At 41.2% G+C, this 19,830-nt stretch overlaps 1 long non-coding RNA gene across 1 annotated transcript; it reads left to right on the top strand.

The window, feature by feature from the left end:
- Positions 1 to 13,028: 13,028 nt before the first annotated feature.
- LOC139287282 (uncharacterized) lies at positions 13,029 to 16,328 on the top strand. Its single transcript, XR_011597417.1, has 3 exons — positions 13,029 to 13,051; positions 14,252 to 14,278; positions 16,094 to 16,328. It is a non-coding gene; the product is annotated as an uncharacterized lncRNA (long non-coding RNA).
- Positions 16,329 to 19,830: the final 3,502 nt, after the last annotated feature.

Genomic DNA, 19,830 nt, shown 5'->3' with positions numbered 1-19,830 from the left:
TTATTTTAACAAAGATTGATTGATTGATTGATTGATTGATTGATTGATTAGTTCAGTGTTTCCCAACCGGAGGGTTGGGGCCCCACAAGAGGTCCCAACATCAATCTGAGGGATCAAAACAGGAAATGGTGATTTTTATTTTCAGACTTTACTCGCTGAACCATTTCAATTCTGATAAAAAGTCCCTTTGGTTCAGCTGGTCTGGGATCAGGTTTTTGTTGAATCTGAATCCAGTCCAATTCAGAAGTTCAGGGGTCAGTTTACTGACAGAAAGCCCTCCAAAAGATTCTAAATAGTTTGATGACTGCAGCCACAACATCAACAGCATGACATGATTCTTTTTATCTATTTAGTCAAAAATGTCCAAAGTGACGTCTTTTTGTTTTGTTTTGTCCAAAACTCAAAGTGATAAATCTGCTCTCATTAATCGATATTATAAATCACTGTGTAATATTTGATATTTAAAATCTGTAGATAAAACAACACAAACTAATAAAGCTCTTCAGACCGTTTTGTTTCACATTCCTCCAGCAAACTTTGAATCAGATTATTTTCAGTTGGTCAGGTGATCATTTGATAGAAAATCACCTGATCGTCTGTATTGAACCTCATGTTCAGACTCAAAGTGTGTATTGCAGCTGATATCTACTAGGTGACATGTTCCTTCATCACCATGAACACACACACTGTAGTTTATCTTGACTCAGTCCCACACACACTGTCCTGCTGCCCCAAACACTCACTAGAGCACCACATGTGGATTCATCCGCCACTGAAAATAGTCCCCAACACATGCACTATTTCCTGCTGTTAGTTTGATAAAAACTACAGCGAGCAGCTGTTGAAGGAAATGACTGAGCCTTTTAAACATGAAACTATATATCTGTGAGGTGTTTTTAAAGATTGACATCTTCAGTAGCAACCAATGGGCTGAGAGCTGAGAGCCACATACAGGAAGTGAGACAGGACTGAGAGACGGTCTGACAGGTTGATGGTTTGAATCTGAACATGAGATTTAATGTTCATAAGAAAATAAGAAGTTGGTTAACCGTTCAGGTCATTTTTCAAGCATTAATGCCGTCAATCTGATGGTTTTTTTCCACAGATGATTCCCCTCAAATGTGAGAATTTTCTGCCTTTCTTTGTCTGAACATGAAATGTCGACTGACAACAAAACATTAATTGAGATGAGAATATTATTAATATCATGTTTTCTAGTCAAAACAATTAACTGATAAATTGAAAATGAAACTCCTAAAATATAGAAAAAGAGCAGATTCTAAATGAAACTTGATGTAGAAACCATCTTGTGTCTGGACCCCGTATACCTACCTGCAGGTCTAGTCTGGGGCTGAGAGCCACAGACAGGAAGTGCTAACAGGTGGATCCTTTAAAATCAGCTGAACCCCTCTGAAACTGGTTTGAAATGCATCGTGGAGAATAAAACCATTGAAAGTCATTTTTATTGACCATGTTGAGCAGTTATTGATCACCTGTTGATCAGTTATCGATCAGTGAATCGGTGTTTATCAGCCCTGATGCTGACAGACTGAAGCACAAACTCTGAGCTGTGTTGATTTCTATTTCCATCTGCTTTTATTTAGAAGAAAAAGACTCTTTGAGAACAGGACGTTGTTTGGTGGTCGGACTGCTCGATCAGGTCTTCCTGTCAGAATGGATGCCTTATCAATAATCTTCAGACTGTCTGTGGACACTTCAGAGACTCATTGCTTGTGCAATATGACGCCAGCTGTGTCACATCTCAGGCTCCGCCTCCTGCCAGAGGGCGTGGCCTGACACTGTGATGCGTTCAGGGGGCCGAAGGCAGAAACTGCTTGTGCTCTTAAACAAAACGTGTGCGGGTGCGTTCAGGTGCTCCTCGTCAGTTTCGTAAACATAAGTGTTGTTTCATATTCGGGTAAATACAGATACAGATCAAATTGGGGGAAAATAGAAAATAGAAAGATCAATCAGGTACGTGAGCAATCAGTAATCGATGAATTGAATGAGTGATTAATTCCCTGAAATCAAACTGGGACCAGTCACATGATCTCTGAGTTATTGACAGTTAACAGCACCTGATCACTGATGAGTCACCTGAACGCACCGTTAGCCACGTGATCAGAGGTCAGACAGACAGACAGACAGACACATCCATCCCTATGTTTTTTACAGATCTTAAAGTTTGTGTCGTGAAGAAGGCGGAGCCTAAAGTGTGACATCAGCATCAGACTGTGGGGGGGTGTTGGGGGGATTTTGGGGCTTTTTTCTTCTTCGTGCCTCTCTGCTGGATGACTGTAGCCTCATTAGTTGATCTGAAGCCTGAAACTCATCAAACTGTATTTAACTGTCCAGTAAAACCAGTAAAACCAGTGCACAACAAGCAGCTTGCACACAAATGGTGTAAATGTGAGTTCTTTTTGTCTGTTAAAACCTCCTGAGTTCAGTTTGTGACGACAGTGACGAGTTTATTAGACAGAATCACAGTAAATCAAACTCAAGCAGCTTCAGAGAATTTCATTGAACTGTTGACCTCCACTGATGTCGTGACGACCACACTGTTACTTAAAAAGATCCAAGATTTTCAGAAGGAAGAGAAATGTTCTAATACAGGAGAATTCAATATTTCGACTCAACGACGATCTCAGTGGCCCTAATACTTATAAAGTTGTGCAATTAGTGTTAACGTTTTACAAAACTCTGAATATTAAACCTGAATATTTCAGAGCATATTAACAGTAAACAAATGAGCTGTCTGATTGGTGGCCTGAGAACAGCACCTGTAGACGGTACTGAGGGCTGAAAAGACATCGTTGCATGTTGTTTGGGTTTTTTTAATGTACAGTTCATATTAAATGAAACATCATAGATGAAACCGTAAAGCTGCGAGCTGTTGGATCATGAAGGACACAGTTTTTACTACCATCAGAGCTGGAGACTTGGACTCGAGTTGGACTCGTCTGCTGTGAGACTCGACTGACTTGAGACTTGAAGGTAAAACTCTGGGGAGACTCGACTTGGTGACAACTATTGAAAATATTGTATTCAATCGATATTGATTGTAGTTTTTCATGAATAGTTGATAAACTGCAGCTGCTTTAGTTAGAAGGTGAAACAACTGAATTACAAAAGAACTTTTACTTGATAAGAGTCATACGGAGGAGCTGCGAGTTTCACGTCTGCGTCGTTTTATACAGGACGCTACCTAATATCACTTTTAATGTGACTGGGCAGATGTGTTAATATTAAACCCAGTGATGTACAGAAGAACCACAGATAGACAGACAGACAGGAACTCATCGTGGGGATTTTTAGTTTCCCCTTCGTGTTCAGTGTTTTCATCCACTGCTTGACACAGATGCTTTGATTCTGAACAGTAAACACACTGTTTCCATTAAAAAGGAAGTATTTGATGTGATTTTGGCCTTTGTGCTTTTATCGTTTTTCATACTAAGCATTGATAGACCAGAAAAACTGCTTTTTATTGTATGTTTATTTTATTAATGGCTGAACCAAAACAGTAAATAAAATGAAATAATAAAAACCTCTTCGGACCAGAGAACCAACCTGTGAACATAAAAGCAGCAGCGTGTCAGACATCAGTTGTCTGTTTCTACATTGACTCTGTACAAGATGTTTTTATTCTGCGACAGCTGTGGGTGGATGCATTATGTTTTCGGGAAGTCCGTTCATCTGTCCATCTCTTTCTCATGAACACAATATCTCAGGAATGCTTGAAGGGACTTTCTTCCAATTTGGCACAAACGTCCACTTGGACTCAAGGATGAATTGATTAAAATCAAAGGTCAAGGTCACTGTCACAGTAATCAAGTACATGTGTACCTGTTAAGACTACCGTTATGAGAATCCTTCATTACTCAGTTCAACAATGTATATTCACTGGAATCATATATGTGTTTCATCAATATAGTGATAACTCCCATTCAGACAAAAAATACACTTTATACCTTTTATTCAAGTCTTCACTACAGATATTATATGAGTCTTGATAGACTGGTTGGTGGAGGCTTTAAAACATTTCATTTGTTGAGTTTTGTGAATTCACATGAACAAACTTTAGTTTAATATCTGATCATTCTGGAAGAATTGATTATTATTGATGATAGTCGTCTGTAAACATCTATTTATGAATATGGGGGTTTATGAGTCGACCTGTTCTCATTAAACAGTCTCATGTCTGCTGTTTCTTCACCTCAGTGGTCGTAATGGAAAGTTATAGTTTCTAAAAACGTTTTGAAAAAACCCACCAGTGACCTTTAAAACCAGTAGCAGCTCAAACAGGAAACATTAATTGAAGAATAATTTCTGGGTGAAAACCACTCATCCGCTGTGTCTAATTTCACAAACATCATCATCAACAGGAGGGACAAACCACTTCGGTAAGAAACCAGCTTCACTCACTGTAAACACTGTAGACACTGGCAACAGCTTTCTCAAGGATCTTTGAGAGAAAGGGAAGGTTAGTTATAGGTCTATAGTTGGCTAAAACCTCTGGATCAAGAGTGGGCTTTTTAAGAAGAGGTTTAATTACAGCTACTTTAAAGGACTGTGGTACGTAGGCTGTTGATAAAGACAGATTGATCATATCTAGTAAAGAAGTGCTGACTAAAGGTAAAACCTCTTTTTGCAGCCAGGTTGGGATGGGGTCTAAGAGACAAGTTGATGGCTTAGATGAAGAGATGGTTTTAGTAATTTGGTGAAGGTCAATGGGAGAAAAGCAATCTAAATATATATCAGGTTTTACAGCTGTTTCTGTTTCTGATTCCTGTGTTTGAAGGTAAGGTACCACCTGAGGACAGCAGGTGATCAATTTTGTCTCTATTAGTTAGAATTTTATCATTAAAGAAGCTCATGAAGTCATTACTGCTGAGGGTTATAGGAATACATGGCTCCATAGAGCTGTGACTCTCTGTCAGCCTGGCTACAGTGCTGAAGAGAAACCTGGAGTTGTTCTTGTTCTCTTCTATTAATGTTGAGTAATAGGCTGCTCTGGCTTTACAAAGGGCCTTCCTATAAGTTCTAAGACTATCTTGCTAGATTAAATGTGATTCTTCCAGTTTGGTGGAGCGCCATTTCCTTTCAAGTTTCTGCGCTGTTTGCTTTAATTTGCAGGTTTGAGTGTTATATGGAGCTGACTTTCTTTGTTTTATTATCTTCTTTTTTAGAGGGGCAATAGAGTTAAGTGTCAGTCGCATTGAGCCTGCAGCACTGTCAACAACACAATCAATTTGGGAGGGACTAAAGTTAGCATAGGAGTCCTCGGTTATTTTGAGACATGGCATTGAATTAAATGCCGTTGGAATCACTTCCAATCACCTCCACTTCCTCATCTAGTGTCACTTTTGCCTAATGTCATGTAGACCCATGATAGGAATTCAAAAGTTATTAAATTAATGTACTTTTTGACCTCTTAAAAGCCCCTGAAGTATGCAGATAATCAGATAATCAATTTAAAACATCTTTGTTTGGTTTTATTTTTTTTTCTTTATAACACATTTTATGTCTTTATATCAGCTTGTGTTTCTTTTATATCCTGTGTTAATGTCTATCTATGTCTCATATTTTTACATTGGTCCCTTCGTCTTGTCTTACAGGAGGATTGTTCTCTCAGTCTGTCAGTTAGACAGAGGGCACTCAACCCTGTCAAACGGAATCATGGGTAATGTGTTAAAGGCGGTTCGTGAGTTTCGACAGACCTGGATGAGACGAGCGAGTGTTAAGTCCTGGAAGAGTGAACCGGAGGCAGTGCAGGAAGATCTGCTGCTGTCTGAGCTGTCGGGGCTGCAGGAGGTGGAACTGTGGAGGGTCCACTGGTGTCTCAGTCAGGCCTACCTGCAGGACCTCCCTCCCATCCCTCCATACTGGCTCCACTCTGCCGATGCCTCCACCATTGCCAAAACCATGCTGAGGTGTTACCATGAGGAGGGGGCGCTGATGATGTTGGCAGCGGTCCTGACAATGATTGGCCGAGATGATCAGGTCTGCCACATCAACCACACCGAAGACCTACCAAGACCTAGACAGGCTACAAAACCTTATCCAGACTTTGTGAAAACTCAGCGCAGGAAGCTGATCAACAGGATGCAGTGGCCAGATGCCATCCTGGATGCCCTGCAGGACAACAGGTTCCTAAACATCACTAACAGGGAGGCCGTCAACATCTATGCAGTCCGCCGGGACAAGAACCGGGCTTTGGTGGACCTGATTCTGAGAAAGGGGGACAAGGCCCAGGAGGTGTTCTCACAGGCCCTCAGCCAGTCAGAGCCGTTCTTACTGCAAGAGCTTGAAGATGATCCAATCATGGGCAAGGTTTGTAGTCCATGTTACTGTTTCAGTGAGGTTCAAAGGAGACCATCAAGTCTGAGGAACATGTAGTCGAAAGACCTTCTAGTCTGGAGATCATCAGGTCTAAAGACCATTTAATCTAAAGTCTTGTAGTCTAAAGACGATTGACTGAAAACCATAAAATCTGAAGACCTTAAAATCTAAAGACGTCGAGTCTAAAGAAAATCAGGTCTAAAAACCACCAGGTTTCCCCTTTGAACACCTGTCACATTTTATTTCAGTGTCTGTGTCAAAGAACAGAAGCTTCATGAGGCCGAGGTCATGATCCTGATGTGTGGGATGTCATCAGCATGTCATTCCTCTGCTGCTTTTATTTCCCAGAATCCCTCAGAGACGTCTGTCCTCACAGAGATGTTGGAGCTTCTGGTTTCAGACGAGCTCAAATCTTTCCAGTGGTTGGTCAGTGATCACATGACTGAAGAAAGCTGCCCTCCCATTGGTGGAGAGCAGCTGGAGCACCCAGACCAGTGGACGACGCAGAGACTTCTGGGAAAACGCTTCAGACCCAAGGAGGCAGAGAGTGCCGCCATGAACGTCCTGCTGAAGATCGTCCCAACGCTTAGTACGGCCACACAAACTGTGCTAAGCCAGGCTAACAGTTTCCCCCTGCCTCCAGTCTTTGTGCTAGGCTAAACTTGTATTGAACCTTTCTCTGTATTGGACACGCAGGGTTAGGGTTAGGGATTGATCAGAATTATTGATATTGATCAGTGAAGGTGTGGTCAGGTGATGTGATGATGTCATTCTGCTGCAGGTGTCTGTCTGCGACTAGAAGCAGTGACATCACAGAGCTCGACTGACATCAGAGTGGAGACGAATGTAGACACAACAGTGGTAACCACATCAAACACAACCTGTACATGTCACTGTGATGTCACTCCTGATGGTGACTGATGATTGGTTAATTCAGTTCAGGTGTTTGATTGATCATCGGTTTGATCTTTTTAGGTTGAGATCACACCTGAAGTCCTTGAGGACTGCAACATGTTCAGGTAACACACTCTTTACCTCTGTCTGTCTCAGAACCAGAACAGAACCAGAGCTGGGCTTTTCATGCTCATGTATAAGTGACCCTTCACTAAGCCCTGCCTCCTAGTTACTGTTGCTATGTGAATCCTTTTGTTTTCACAGCACAGATAGGGTCTTAAATATGCAATGATGTGTACATACATGCTAAAAGACTGAGGCTAAAGCTAACGTGTCCCAGTTAAAATGTCATCATTTAGTCTAACTGCTAACATGCTAGCCGTCAGTCACAACATCTCTCTGAGCGTCTCTCTGTTTTTTTTTCTACTTTTGTTCATCACTTCATTCAGCAAAAAGTTACTGAAGAGAGGCAATAAAGCTTGTTAGCTTAGCTTGATCGCTAACAGGACAATAAGTCTCCACAGTTTATCCACTCAGAGATGCGCTTTGTCAGGACGGCTTGCTATTGGTCAACGGGGTGAATTCACCTGTCGAAATTCATCAGAGTTGAACTTGAAAAATTCAAGAGAATTTATTTCCTGCTGGGAGTGAAATGAAATCCATTGATGTCGTCGTTGTTGTTGTACCTCCAGGTTGCGTTGCCGGCAGCCGGGTGTTTTCCGCTGCAGTCTGACTGGCCTGCTGTTGGAGGGTTTCGGTGATGTGGTCTATGAGACGGTTCCCTGGGACGTGGACTTCCTGTCCTCTAAAGGTCTGAGGCCGGCCGGACCGCTGTTCAGGTTTACCCTGCTGACAGGAAGTTTCCACCGACTCCACCTGCCACACTGCCAGCTGCTCTCAGGTCAATTCAATTCAATTCAATTTTATTTATATAGCGCCAAAATTTACAAATAGAGCAGGTCTAGACCGACTCTTTGTAATGTTATTACAGAGACCAACAGTTCCCACCATGAGACGCACTATGGAGACAGTGGCAAGAAAAAAGAGGCAGAAACCTTGAGCAGAACCAGACACTAGGTGGGCGAGAGAGAGACAGAGAGAGAAAGACACACACATAGAGACACAGACAGACAGACAGACAGGCAGAGATATAAAGCAGCACCAGCAGTAGCCATAGCAACTATGATTATAATAATGGAAATATGACTGATAATAGTAGTTACAGCTGTAATAATAACTGAGATATGATTAATAATAATTAATAATAATACCAGGACCACGATCCACAGGAACCTGCGAGACGAGAAAGCACAAAGAAACTAGATATAAAGTTAGTAACATGCATTGGAGGGACATGAATGTGTAAAGATGGGGAGGGAGAGGAGGAAAGCACAGTGCATCATAGGAAGTCCCCCAGCAGTCTAGGGCTATAGCAGCATAACTAGGGGCTGGTCCAGGCAGGCCTGAGCCAATTGAATGTTCCAGTCTCTGTAATAGGATATGATGGTCAATAGTGTCGAATGCAGCACTAAGATCTAACAAAACAAGTATAGAGACAAGTCCTCTCTCTGATGCAGTTAGAAGGTCATTTGTAACTTTCACCAGTGCTGTCTCTGTGCTATGATGAGCTCTGAAACCTGACTGAAAGTCCTCAAGCAACTTATTGTCATGTAGAAAGTCACACAGTTGGCGACTGCTTTCAAAAGAATCTTGGAGGGGTTAGATATAGGTCTATAGTTGGCTAAAACCTCTGGATCAAGAGTGGGCTTTTTAAGAAGAGGTTTAATTACAGCTACTTTAAAGGACTGTGGTACATAGCCTGTTAATAAAGATAGATTGATCATGTCTAGTAAAGAAGTGCTGACTAAAGGTAAAACCTCTTTAAGCAGCCTACTTGGGATGGGGCCTAAGAGACAAGTTGATGGCTTAGATGAAGAAATGGTTTTAGTTACTTTCTTCTGGTTTGACTGTGTTTTTGTGGAAGTTTAAGCTATTTTAGCTATATTATTGTAAATAATGCAACAAGTGGTTAAAGTGGTTTCTGTGATCAGTGAGTGAATTGATCAAAAATAATCAATAACAGAGACAGTACTGAGCAGCTGGTAGTGTGGCAGTGACTCTCAGTGACTCTTTGGATGAATAAAGTTTGGTTGAAGGTAAGTTTTTCTGTCTTGCAGATGGCGGTCAGCACTTCCTGTCTGTAGCTCACGTCACTGGGGAAAGCGTGGACTTCATCACACCTGGTCAGGTGACAGACGGACACGTGATTGTCGATGTCTCAGGCTTTTCGTGTTTTGGTCTGGTGATGTCAGCGGCGTCCGGCGCTGCAATCAGCGGACTCGTGCTGCTCTTCTCTCAGCTGAGCTACTGCTCGCTGTTTGTCCTACTGCTGCCCAGGAACGTCTGCCTCACTCAGGTACACAAGCCCCGCCCACTGAGAGCTCAGGCATGCAAGCCCTTCCCCTTAAACCTCAGTTTAAGGTGTTTTGAAAGGGAAAAAAATCTATCAATAATTTTTCACCTTGATTAAAAACGTCTAGGGCTCTTTTTTAAGGTATCAGTTAAAGAGCACAGCGCACCTTTTCATACTGAGCCGCTGTGGTTGACTGCATGACAGCAACAGTAACTTAGCGTGTTTCTGGGGACTGGGCCTCACTGATTACTGTACAAAACCACACAACTTTATTCAATGATTTTAGTGAAGTTCCACCATTTTATGGAGAAAATGTTTTCTGGTTTTCCCTCTGATGTCCTCCGGCTGCTCTGCCTCAACTCTCTGTGATTTACAGAGTTTCCTGATGGACAGAAAGCTTTAGAAAGTGACTGCTAACTGCTGCCATTAGCTCAGTTCGGTTAGAATCAACTAACTCAGAGCATAGATATGTATATATATATCTAAACGGTAAATTATCTCACTTTTCAACCTTCACGTTTCCCAAAGCGCTTTACAGCTAAGTCTCAGCCGGGCATCTTATCCCCAACCCGCTCTGCCCTCCCATGCAACAGTACTAACCATTGCGCCACCATGCCGCCCAAAGAGGACTGCTAGATGCACAGCTAACTAGCACATGGCAGCTACAGTTAGCAGTAGTTAACGATGACTTTAGCAACAAGTAAGGCCATCTGTCCATCAAGAAACGACCTCCTACCTACCTACTTCCCTTCACTACAGAAAAAGCTCTTTCTGTGAGACACTGAACAACCTGAGTAGCAGTAAAGAGCCGCCCCGTGTTTAGAAATGAATTAGTAAACTTTATTTATCTGGTATTCTCTGATTAATCATCTCACGATCTGATCTAATCTCCAGGTGATGAAGGAGTGGAAGCGACGGATCAGAGTCGAGTATGTGGAAACAATACCTGACTGTGAGCTGATCCCAAATCAGACATACAAACTCAGCGGAGAGCCTGTCACTTTCATCCAGCCAGAGGTTTGCTTCAACTGACACTTCAACTGCTTTCATCTGTCACTCTTTATGAGACACTTCAAATGCTTTTGTTTCTAATGTAAGAACATTACATTTCATCTGCTTTCATCACTCACAGTTGCTCTGACCCTTCAACTGTCACGTACACTTCAGCTGACATTTCAACTCCTTTCAGTGCTTTCAGTATTAATCTTTAACTGCAACATTTCAGCAGCGAACACATGCAAGTTCATTTTCATCAGAAGATTTCCATTTTTTCCTTCATCACATTAAACATGAAACCTGTTTCTATTTTGTTTCAGAGTTCAAAGTTTGTGAACTTCAGTGACTACAACAACTTCCTGCCGTCGTTCCAGGTGCAACTGGCAGCTGACGTCAGGATGGTGAAGCTGCAGCTGATGAGTCTTGTGGCTCCGCTCCGTCTAATTGGCTGGCTGTTTGGTTCCACAGAGTCTGTGGTGTGGAGGCAAGTGGTCCAGCTGAGAGGTAGATCATTAATCAGGTCATGCTAACACAACATGTTAATATATATAGCAAGCCACCAGGTTCAGTGGGTTTGCGCAAAAACCCACATGTGACTTTACACAGCAGTAAGGACATGCAAGCTGCTGTTTTACAAAAAACAAAATGGCGCCGCACTAATGACAGCCTGTTGCAGCAGCTCTCACTCACCATTGAGTTTTTCTCCTCTTTACTTGTCCCCCGTGAGCTGAGGAGGAGGAGACAGGGAAATCGTGCTGGAGCCAAGCACCGCACTAGGAGCTTTGAACCCGTCCTTCCATCGATCATCATGGGGAATGTGAGATCTCTCCCACATCACTATTAAAGAACAACTCTGCAGTAAGGACAGTGAGCTGTTAGCCGTTAGCATGAGGCCATACTATCTACCGAGGGAAATCACTCATGTTATTGTGATTGCGTATATTCCCCCCTCTGCTGACGCGGCCTGTGACGTTCTCCACTCTGTTATAGGCAGGCTGCAGACACAGCAGCCGCATGCCCTCCTTCTTATCTCTGGGGACTTTACCCATGCCTCTCCGTCCTCCTCCCTGCCCACCTTCACCCAGTATGTCACATGCCGCACAAGAGACACTAAGACGCTGGACTTGTTCTCTGCCAATACCAAGGAGGCATATAACTCACCCCTCCCTCCCCTGGGAAGATCTGATCACAACCTGGTGCACCTCCGGCCTGTATACAAACCCCTGGCAGCCAGCGGTCTCTTGCACAGTGAAAAGATGGTCCGATAAAGCTGACGAGGCTTTGAGGGACTGTTTTGACACAATGGTGTGGGAAGTACTTTGTGATCCTCATGGGGAGGACATTGACAGTCTCACACACTGCATAACGGACTATATTATCTTCTGTGTGGAAAATACCATACCCAACAGGACTGTATGGTGTTTTTCCAACAACAAACCCTGGATTACCCCGGACAAGCAAAAGAAGAGGTAAAGGCCCTCTTCCAGAAACAAGGAAGAGCTGAAGAACCTGCAGAAGGAGCTGAAGTGGTGGATCAGGGATGGTAACAACAGAGACACGAGGAAGATGGAGGATCAGCTGCAGCAGAACAACATCAGTGTAGTCTGGAAGGGCCTTAAAACCATCTCTGGTTATAGGGAACCCAACTCCCAGCCTGTGGGGGACAGCAAGTGGGTGAATGATCTGAACGTCTTATTCAATAGATTTGTCCACTCTGCTGCAACCCCCATCATCTGCACCCCCTGCATACTGCCCCACCCCCACCTTCTCCCCCCTTCCCACAACAGTCAGCTCACAGCCACCCTTCACATCTACTGCACTTCCTGCCCAATCATGAGAATCATGTTCTTTGATTTCTCCAGTGCCTTTAACACGATAAGGCCCACACTTCTGAGGGACAAGTTGGAGCGCATTAACTTTGAGTCTACACACCTGACTCAATGTGTTACATTAACGTACATCTAGATTACTAACTTGCACACCAACCATTGACCTGTCTATTACCAGCCAATGGTGTTGATGCTTTGCTATACGTGTTACACTCGCACATGTTTACGTGCACACCCGGTGGCTTGCCATATCTCCTAGCTGTATACACATTAATTATGCTTTTCCTTATTTTCTGTCATATATATATAATGTTACAGTGTCAGATGTTCACATCAGATGTTGCCAAAGTTTCAGATAATGAGGTAAACGTATGTAAAAGTAATCTCTGTGAGCAGAAAGCTTCAGACTGCTTTGAACACGTTTCAACTGTTGATAGACACGGATGTCCTTATATGGTCATCTGCTCCAGCCACAGCAGTGACAGCACGTCCACGAAGAAGAGGGACGCCTTGTCCATCCGCCCAGTCTGTCTGAGTTATTCTGCCGCTCTGCTCAGGACGAGTCTTCAGCTGTTTGCAGGTTGTTCAGTTTGTCTCAAAGAAAGTTTGTCAGTTTCTTGATGGACAGATGGCTTTACTTGTTGCTATAGTCATTGCTAACTACTGCTAACTGTAGTAGCGGAGCCCGGGACTGAAAACCTCGTCCTCCCGGCGGTCCAAAGCTCCTGCGCTGGCGGTGTAAACACCAACACTCCCCTGGTGCTCAGAGCTAACTGAGCTAATGGCAGCTACAGTTAGCAGCAGTTAGCAGTTACTTTCTAAAGCTTTCTGTCCATCAGGAAACTCCGTAAATCACAGAGAGTTGAGGCAGAGCAGCCGGAGGACATCAGAGGGAAAACCAGAAAACATTTTCTCCATAAAATGATGGAGTTTCACCAAAATCAATGAATAAAATTATAAAGTTGTGTTTTTGTACAGTAATCAGTGAGGCCCAGTCCCCAGAAACACTCCGCTCTGGTAACATCTATTATTTTACAACTTAATTCTTGTCTCATTTGTGGTCTGATAAACAGGAAGTTCACCACATTCAGTCCTCATATCTTTAGGGAGGGGGGCGTTAAAACTACTCTAGTAGTGTCCCAGAATAAAAATACAGAGCTGGAAATGAGCATTTAAGAATTTAGAAATTAACCTGTTAACTGATTTGAATGCGTTAAAATTAGTTATTGAGATTAGTAGTAATTATTTAACAAAAAACAACATCCCATAAATAATGAAATTAAATAAAAAAAGAACATATCAAAGAAATCCTTGTGGCTGCTTTTATAACATCCTGAATTGGTGATAGTAAAACACATTTCTCTGGTCATGTATGACAGCAACAAGATGTTTTTATGTATTAAATTGTGTTAAATTCCAGCTGAAGTGAATCATATTCAATAAGCTTTGAATCCCAGTGTGTTGTGTCCTTTAAATGGATCTGAATCACCTTTTTACACCTGGAAGTTTCTTCTCGATATATTTCGAGTCAACTGACAGGCAGAGATACATTCAGAATGGGCGGAAACTGTTTATTTAGAAACGGTCGCACCACATGTTGTGTGAACCAGTTCATTAGACCTGAGCTGTTTATTTGACCTCATAAATGAGGACACAAAAACTGTGGTCTCCAGTTCCACTGCAGTCACATCAGAGCTCCTGTTTATTTTTGTAATAAAAGATGACCCTTTAATGAATGTGAAGAAGACTTTCTGATGTCACTGTGTTTATTTTCCTGCAGCTGCTGCCTCCGTTCTCTGTACACAAGGTAACTGTCACAGTCTCTTCCTCAGTTCCCCTCAGCTCCTGCTCACTTCTCCCAGGCCATGTTTTTTCCTTTAACTCACCAGACCTGCCACCCTCGAGCCGTCCACCAGATGCCCTCAGACTTTTCCACTATACTTCCTCATTCACCCACACACCTGTTCTCACTCAGCCCTGCAGTCACCTGCTCACCTGCACCTCATCACCCTTCACTGCTTATACCAGCTCACCTCCTTTGTTTTATGTTATGTTGCTGTGTGTTACACATCTTGGCTCCCTGTTTCTGCCTGCTTTGCCAGTGTTTTGGACCTTACTGTATGGACTGATTTGTTTGCCTGTGTTGGACAGCTTTCCCAGTTTTGACCCGCAACTGCCTCATTATTTGTTAGGTCTTTGTCCCCCTCATTTCATTGATTAAATATTAAACTGTATCAGCTCTGCCTCAGTTATCTGCATTTGGGCCCTATTACCCGTGTTCTTTGCTGCCCTGCTTGCACAGCCGTGATAGTAACATCAACACAAACACACCTTCATCTTATTAAGGAGTCACTGATTCACTTCAACAGATTTAACATTAAATGAAAGTTTATCTTTAGAAGACAGATTTTATCTGTTTGTTTCCACAAGATAATGAGATGGTGGGGGGGGGGGCAGTTATTGAGATAATCTTAATACTTATGAGAACCTCAAAAACATAATTTATTTAATCAAGATGATCAGATACTGTTGGCATAAATATCATATTTACTGTTTTAAAGGATAAACTATATCTAAAACCAAATAAAATTATGAAGTTAATACAGATGTAATAAGGAAATACATTTTATTTGGAATCATTTAGTCATAAGAAGAAAGAAGAAAAAGGTTATAAAGACTCTAGACCTGCTCTATTTGTAAAATGTCATGAGATGACTTTTGTTGTGATTTGGCGCTATATAAATAAAATTGAATTGAATTGAATTGATGAGATCAAAAAAGATCAGCTTAGAGAATAAATTAGTTTTTTCTCTCTGTATGTTTAGATAAAGAAGTTGTAATGTTGGTGAGTCTCTGTAAATCCAGTTTGATGGTTTCTCTGTAAATTGCGTTTAACCACTTTCAATCCAGTGTAACCAGTGTTGTGGTTGCCCTGTGAATCCAGTATAACCTGTGTTCTGGTCTCTGTGTCTGTCCAGTTTGACCATTGTTGTGGACTCTGTGAATCCACTGTAACCAGTGTTGTAGTCTCTGTGAATTAAATTTAACCCTTTTGAATCCAGTGTTGTGGTCTCTGCAAATCCAGTGTAACCAGTGTTCTGGTCTCTGTGTGAGTCCAGTTTAACCAGTTCTGTGGTCTCTGTGAATCCAGTGTAACTAGTTTGAATCTAGTGTAACCAATGTGTCATCTGTGAATCCAGTGAAACCAGTGTTGTGGTCTATGCAAATCCAGTGTAACCAGTGTTGCAGTCTCTGTAAATGCAGTTTGAATCCAGTGCAACCAGGGTTGTGGTCTCTGTGAATCCAGTTTGAATTGTTTGAATCCAGTGTTGTGGTCTCTGTAAATTCCTTTTCCCCCACAAAAAAACACACAGGCAAGAAAATGAGAATCAGCTTCTACAGTCATTACTCTGTAAATCCAGTGTAACCAGTGTGGTGGTCTCTATGAATCCAGTGTAACCAGCACTGTGGTCTCTGTTTATCCAGTGTAACCAGTGATGTGGTCTCCGTGAATTCAGTTCAACCAGTTTGAAACCAGTGCAACCAGTATTGTGGTCTCTGTGAATCCAGTGTAACCAGTTTGAATCCAGTGTAACCAGTGTTGTGGTCTCTGTTGTGTCAGTTTGTGTCTCAGAGTCGGTGGATGTGACCCTTCTGCTGCTCAGCATGTTGAACTCTCTCAGGTTGGAAGATTTAAAAACCTTCCAGCGCCTCCTGAGTCTGCAGACTGATCCTATCCCCGTTAGCAGACTGGAGGCAGCAGACAGAACCAGAACTGTGGACCTGATGGTCCAGAAGTATCACGCTGAGGGGGCCAAGGAGGTCACTGAGATGATCCTGCGGACGATGAACTACAACCAGCTGGCCGATGACCTGCAGAGGAACTGATCGATCTGAAGTTTTATCATTTTTTTTTCATTTTTGGTATGTTTACTTTAATCATGTATCCTCGTTGATCTCAACATGTAAAATAAATTCCCTTTCACATGAGTTTTAATATTTGTCAGAATCAGGTGATTAAATTTAACATTTTAACTGAAATCTTGAAATCTCGTGTTTTTTAAATAAAATGATAAGAAGAACAAGACTCTTCACTTGGTAACACGCTTATTTCCTTTTTAATTTTTCCAAAAATATGTAAAGATCAACATGAACAGAAACATCAGAAACCATCCAGGAGCCTCGTTTAACACAAACATCCTCAGCTTCAGTTTTCACACAAAGATACAGAACAGTGATCTCCTCACAGCTCATTAATAGAAACAGACGGTTAAGTGAACACCTCACAGAAACAAACAGGTGAGGAGGAAGACGTGGATTGAACCTGTGGAAACACCTGATCTCACCTGGTTTAGGATAGCTGCAGGAAAACCTAGCCCTAAACATTTTCTCCGTCTCCTTCAGAATGACATGAGGAGACAGAGTTCAGTTGAATTTTTATGGCTGTATGGACTACATACTGCACACTGCTTTTCATAGTAGTACGCAGTATGAAACTGTCAAATCGATTTATTTTGCAGTATGCCAGGACATGGTTAGCCTAGCTTAGTACAAAGACTGGAAGCAGGGGGAAACTGGACTGTAATACAGATCATTGAGAGGGGTTTAATGGATTATTTGCCCTTAGATTTACCATACCAAAAAAAGCCCCCTCTGAACATGAACTTGTTCATGTCTGAACACATAAGAATAAAATTAATTTTATATTATTTGGACAATTTCAAGGGGTTTTCCACAGCCTTTCAAATATCTTAATATATTACAATTGTTGAATTACCCTCTTAAAATACTATTGAAATACATTAATTACCCTTTTTAATGGATAATTTGCATGAATTAAGTGGTTTTTAAGGAGTTGAACACCCAACAGCATTAAAACTATCCCTTAATTTTAAGGCTCTTTTAAGCTATAAATTAAGGGATGGATTTTATTGTATTTTGTCACATGTATTTGGATTTTTACTTAAACTGTGCATGTATCCATTCAAAAATACCTTTTATATATAATAATCCATTATTATATAATTTATTAAGCACCCCATTAAAATACAATAATAATATTATTAATGGGTTAATTAATGGAATTTTTAAGGATAAAAAAATTAAGGGATTGAGTTTCATAGAGATTGAAGATAAAAACCTTAAACGGATTTAGGGGTTAGGATTATTTTTCAAAAAATTTAATGGATGGCTTTCATGCCCTGTAGTAGTTTTTACACTGTGAATAATCCATTGAAAACCTTTTTGTCTGGTGCCCTGGTAGCTCACCGAGTACAGCATATACCACATAGGTCGAGCTGTTTGGGTTCGATTCTGGCTGCATGTCTCTCCCCCCTCTCTCCTGCATTTCCTGTCATTCTTCACTGTCACTATCCAATAAAGGCAAAAAATGCCCAAAAATTCCTTGACTGCAGCAGTTCTGTTCGAAGTAAATCTGCACAGTTGAGAACAGCATCAAAGAAAACAGGTCTGTTATGTTTCAGGGTTTGTCGTGAGTCTCCACCTTGTTTTATTTAGTTTCTTTATCCTCTGAGGCTCCTGTTAATTCTCTGATGTTTGTTGGTGAGCAGAGCTGCCATGCTACTGCGTTCAGCCTCACAGGAAATCCTATTTCTGCACCATCAGAGTTCAAAGTTCCAACACCCACACTTTAGCGTCACAGCGGCCATTTTAAACATATATAGTTAAAAACTACTGTTATAAAAAGTGTTTCACATAAACTGAAACATAAACTGAAAAGTTGTCAAACTAGCAGCAACGGGATCCACCAGCTGCTTTAATGAAAGAAACGTATTAAAACTTAGTTAGTTAATTTACCAAATATATAAAAATATGCCTCTGGATTCTTCAAGGACATTATTAGCATTATTGTATTGTTGTTCAATGATTCCAAAGTTTTCTTTTTTTATGAAAGAGCCAAACCAACGTGTTAAATCTCCTAAAAAATGTGTTAAATCTGGTGTACCCCAGGGGTCAATTTAGGGTCCTCTGATGTTCCTTATTTACATATTGTGTCTCCAAATGATTGTATATTGCCATCTAATATTATATATTATACTTTGACTCCCTTAACCATCTGTAGCCCATAAACAATGATCCCCTTAATTAACCCTTAAATTACTCCCGAAAATACATTTAATCTAAATCAATGTGTTTGATGGTCAGCAGCCTCACATATTCAGACCTATCTTCACACTTTGGAGAAAGGTCGAGCTAAAACCATCATCATTCTGGGAAAACGCTCTGGCTTGTTTGTATTTCTTTAAACCAATCACAATTTTCTTGGGTGGAGCTAAACTCAGTGACGGATGCAGTGACATAACACACAGATAGGAAGGGGAGGAGAATGAGACTGAAGTAGTTGCCCAATGGCAGACTTATCCCAACAGCCTACATCCAGGGAGTCAGACTAGGTAGTCAGAGATCCTTAATTTGTCCATTAATTAAAACTAATTTAAGGGCCTCATGAGTTTCCCCTTAATTTCCAAATTAATGTGAAATATTTGACAATCTATGAATGATGAGTTTAAGGTGTTGATAAGGTTCAGGGATTTTGGTTTATGTTAGGACTGATGGTAATGATTAATACAAATAAATGAGATTTTAATTTAATTCTTATTTAGTATTCAGATAATTAACAGGTTTCCCAGATTTGGGACAGATTCATGGATCAGATTATATTAACATGGATTAAATTAACACTAGCACTTTTTTCCCTCTTTTTGCAATTTACATAATAACATTACATACCCCTTAATTTGTACCTTAAAAGAACCTTAATTTTTCAATTAAGGTACAAGTTCAGGGGTTAACCCAAATTTGGGATCAACCAATGAATACATTACGGGGTTTTTAAAAGGCTTGTTGGATCATCCGCTCGATGTAAGGGTTTATGGTAATGTATACCATAATTTAAAAAAGGTATAAACTAGGGGATGGATTTTATATTATTTATACGTTTATAGAGTCAGTCTGAGCGCGCTGTCCAAAGTCTCCACAGATAATGTGGAACGTAACAGGAGATTGTTCTGTTTTTGGCTGTTTTTGCTGTGAAACTAAAGGCCATAGAATGGGGGGTGTTTAGAGTCTTATCAAAAGTCTCCTCATAGACAGATTACTATTTGACTCAGAAAGATGACACTTCACGCTGTGATGAACAAATAAGTAAGTAATTAATAAAATAAGTAAACTTTATTTCTGTTGCTGAAATAGTAGCGTGGCTTTATTGTCAATGAGAAACAAAATGACTGTCAGCTTTGGCATTTAAAAATAAATCATTCATAATTTATTTTCCCCTCCCCTCTCTCCCCTTAAAATGGCCGCTGTGTGCAAAGGGTTATGGGTTCTGTGCAGAGAACA

Source organism: Enoplosus armatus, chromosome 7 (assembly GCF_043641665.1).
Source record: "Enoplosus armatus isolate fEnoArm2 chromosome 7, fEnoArm2.hap1, whole genome shotgun sequence".
Lineage (NCBI taxonomy): Eukaryota > Metazoa > Chordata > Actinopteri > Centrarchiformes > Enoplosidae > Enoplosus > Enoplosus armatus.
The sequence above is the reverse complement of the archived record's forward strand: the minus strand, read 5'-3'. Positions and strand labels throughout refer to the sequence as shown.